General features: G+C 33.8%; 1 long non-coding RNA gene across 1 annotated transcript; it reads left to right on the top strand.

The window, feature by feature from the left end:
• The first annotated feature begins 1732 nt into the window (after positions 1 to 1732).
• LOC106525535 (uncharacterized) lies at positions 1733 to 2090 on the top strand. The gene is made up of 3 exons (XR_001311129.1): positions 1733 to 1763; positions 1874 to 1999; positions 2079 to 2090. It is a non-coding gene; the product is annotated as an uncharacterized LOC106525535 (long non-coding RNA).
• Positions 2091 to 4034: the final 1944 nt, after the last annotated feature.

Here is a 4034-nt window from a genome sequence, read left to right as displayed (position 1 = left end):
GTTTTGTTTTGTGTTCTTGTTTGTTTTTTTTCTGTAGTTTGTGTTAAAAAATAATAAAAAGACTTTGATCAAAAAACTTGTTCTAATACCTAAATAAAGAACATTTTTTAAACAACACACTGACTGCCAATTATTCTGTAAAATATGTTTTTGTATGGTAAACAAAAAAGAAATCTTAATTGTTCGAGGAGGCAACACTTAATATATTTCTTTATAATTGGATTTTTTTTATTGCAGACAATGTTTTGGATCTACATGATGATCACAAGTCTGACAAGAACAGTGTTGACAAAAGGTACATTTTATAAACTATACAATTAACCAACTGATTTGTCATTTAAAATATACATTTTATCACTTTGTTGAATATCTTCTTATAACTGAGGTATATTTTGAATTTAGTTTAGAGGTTTTAGTTAATGGTTTGCTTAATAATTGAATTCATGTAGTAACTGTAGTACTTTTTATATAAGATACATTTCAAACAGAAATGTTCAAAGAAAAAAACACTTTGGCTGACTTGTATTTGTCTGTCAGGATCAACAGCTTGTGATCTGAACGACTCTTCTGAMACCCTCCAGTGTTTTGCAGCCCTCGGGGGACCGCTGATCTTTCACCTGCCAACTGATATCAACATACGAACAAGTTTGCAGAAGAATGAAAATATCATTTTTAGTTTTGCCAAAAAAACAGGGCTGCGTGGGAAATATTGGAACACTGGAAAAAACAGCTACAACTTCAAAAATGGAACATTTATTGTTGACAAAGTATCGAGGAATTACTCTGGAGATTATGAACAAACAGTCAACCATGTAGAAAGTGGAACATTGATCAGAAAAAACAAAATCATCCTAAATATTTTAGGTAAATTTGAACTCTGTTTTGTTCAAAATGTTTACATAAGTTTGGTTCATAAAAATATTTTGCAAAGAGCCTTTTACACAATCTCAAGATTCCACAGTTTTGACCATTAGTAAGTTAAATTATGTTTTATGATTAAAAAGTTAAACAAAGTACAAAGTAACTATGGCTGGGCGGGTTTTGGGGGACTAGATTTTTCAGGCTCATCCTACAGATGAGCAAGTGCAAACACAAGTGCAAACAACAATCGTGGCTTCAGATACACACCCCCATAAACTCACTTACATCTCTGGTTAATAAATGTGCTCTTGCTCTGCAGAGGCTTTTTCTACAAATAGTGTGTCACATTTAGTGGACATAATGTTATTGGGTTTTTTTCCTCATCTATCCTTATGTGGTATTTTGTTTTTCTTTTAAGGGTAGCACCGCCTCATGATGTTCTTTCATGATGATGATCCTTGCTCGGTACAGGGGTCTATGGCTKYATGACCCAGGGCACCTGTTCTCCTATGTTTTGTTATGTCCTGTCTTCTTGTGAATGGGAGTTCTGAACTTTCATTGTGCTGTGTACAATAACAAWAAAGGCTTATCTTGTCTTGTCTTGTCTTATCTTACCTTATTGTCAAGTTTTTGTCTTTCAGCTCCAGTATCAGAACCAGCCATGTCTCAGACATGTTTGTCACCAGATCTGATGACGGTCAGCTGCTCAGCAGAGGGAGACGATGTAAACTTGACTTTGTCTTTGGACAAGAACAAACTGATACAGAGCAGGAGTGCAGAAAACGAAGAAGGTTTAAACGTTACCATCGACTTATACGGTCAGCTTGGAGGAAACCTAATGTGTGATGTTCACAACAATGTCAGCCACAAACAGAGAACCATCCAACTTACAATCTGCAAAGGTTAGATTTGTTTTATTTGCACCACAGCACTGTTACTGCTGGGAGGTGTGTTAAATTGTCTTTTCAGAGTCAGTTTCAGTTTCTCATCAGACTTAATGTTTGTTTTTTAGGAGCTACTTCTGCAGCTGTGGCTGTGCTGGCATGTGTGCTTGTTCTACTTCTTATTTTGATCGTGTTTCTTGGTTTCAAGCTCTTCTGTCAGAAAARAAGCCTTCCAGTCCCAACTGATAAAAATGGTAAAAAAAAAACACATGTCCCACTCTAAAGTTCTTCTTCTCACACATTAAACATTAGACCTGTTTTTTCTTCATTCAGGTGATCCTGGAGATGTCATTTACTCAGATGTGCGAGTGGTTCAGCTGCAGTGATGTCGTCCGTTTGATGTCCTGCTGCTCTTTTATAGCTGGACCCTGTCTGCAAGTCATTTGACATTTTAGTTGCCTCAATACAGGTTTTGTATAAGAAAATTTAAGTGTAGGTTTTCTTTTTAGATTCAGCGGTTGAATTTTTAAACGTATTTGGTACAAACTCAATTTAAAAATAYGTTCAATATTTCATTTGCATAATATTAACAACATTCAATTAATCTGCAAAATAATTGTGTACATAATCTAATATTTATTTTTATTTTAAAATCCAAAATTTTATGTCAGAGTCTTGTAGTTTACTTTTTTCAATAAAATGCTAAATTGCTTATGTTGTCAGCCTATTTCTAAATCTGCTTTTTTATTATATTTACTCATCAATACATTTTTAATTATTTTGTTTTATGTAACATTTAACATACTTTTTGTATATATTTTAAAAATTACACCAGTTTGATCATAAAACAAAACTATGATGTACAGTATTCAGCATGAAACATGTTTTTGTTTTAATTTTAACAAGTTAAACCATTTGCATTAAAGATTTAGTTTTTGTAATCCCATTTCATCTTTTACGATGGAGTATCTGTCCCGTGCACATCGATCACAGTCTGGTTTGGAGCAGCCACCCAGCAGGACAAGAACAGACTGCAATGAACAATCAGGTCAGCTGAGAGAGTCTTTGGTGCTCCACTGCCCACGATTCAGGACTTGTACGCTGCAAGAACCAGGAAACGGGCAGAGAAAATCATGTCAGACTTCATATACAAAGCCTCTTTCAACTTCTCCCCTCCGGCAGGCACCATAGAGCCCAATGCTCAAAAACAACCAGACACAAAAACAGCTTCTTCCCCCAGGCCATCTCTCTGATGAACAATCCCAAACACTGGACCTCTTAACTAGTGCCTAATGCATATATTATTATTGTATATAATCCACAGACTATAATGTTTATGTCTTATGCTATTGTGCTTCCATCACTGTGTATATTGTATGCATGTGAATTGTAGAGACATCATCTGCCAGAAACAAATTCCTTGTGTGTGTCAACATATTTGGCCAATAAAGCTGATTTTGATTCTGATTCTGATTCTGATTCTGATTCTGATTAGGGCCAGACTGGGAGAATTCCTATTTTAAACCACAAAAATAAAGTCATACAAGAATAAAGTCAAAATATTATGAAAATATAGTCGTAATTAGCAGAATAAAATATTAATGCAATAGTAATTGCATTCTGGTAATTGCAATATTACCAGCAGGAAGTTGTAAATTTTTGAGAAAAAAAGTTGTTTTAAGGAGAAAACAAAACTTCAGTAAGTATATTAGATAATTTGATGCTGATGTGTTAAAAGATGAAGTATATCTTTAAATTTTATTTGTTTATTTTTTACCGTGTCCTGTCCGGCGATGTGAAACTCAGAATTGTTGTCTGCGTGTCCAAATGAAGCCCAACAGTTTTACTTTCACAAGTACAGCAAAATGGCATTTTACCATGATGCTCCACTTGATATATGTTTAAACATTTATTATAAATTCTTTTGGGATTAACTCATTATGATGYACATGGAGACAGAAAAAGTAAACAAATAAGAGAAAAAGGAGAAAAGTGAAGAAAGAGATTGAAAGGGAAACAAGAAGAAATGAGAGAGATGCTTTAAGAAAACACAAGACAACACATTTGAAGTCTGCCTCCACACCTGCAACAAGAGAGAAAACAAAAGCACAGCAACAAAATATATACAGAATGTATACAATAATAATAATTATAGCCTCACTGAAAAGTACTCAGTATAATTTTATGAGTAGAACATAATAATAATAATAATAAAAATATATTCACAAAATACATACATACATACATACATACATACATACATACATACATACATACATACATACATAC

This window comes from Austrofundulus limnaeus, unplaced genomic scaffold, assembly GCF_001266775.1.
Source record: "Austrofundulus limnaeus strain Quisiro unplaced genomic scaffold, Austrofundulus_limnaeus-1.0 Scaffold231, whole genome shotgun sequence".
Taxonomy (NCBI): Eukaryota; Metazoa; Chordata; class Actinopteri; order Cyprinodontiformes; family Rivulidae; genus Austrofundulus; species Austrofundulus limnaeus.
This window is presented reverse-complemented; position numbering and strand designations above follow the sequence as displayed.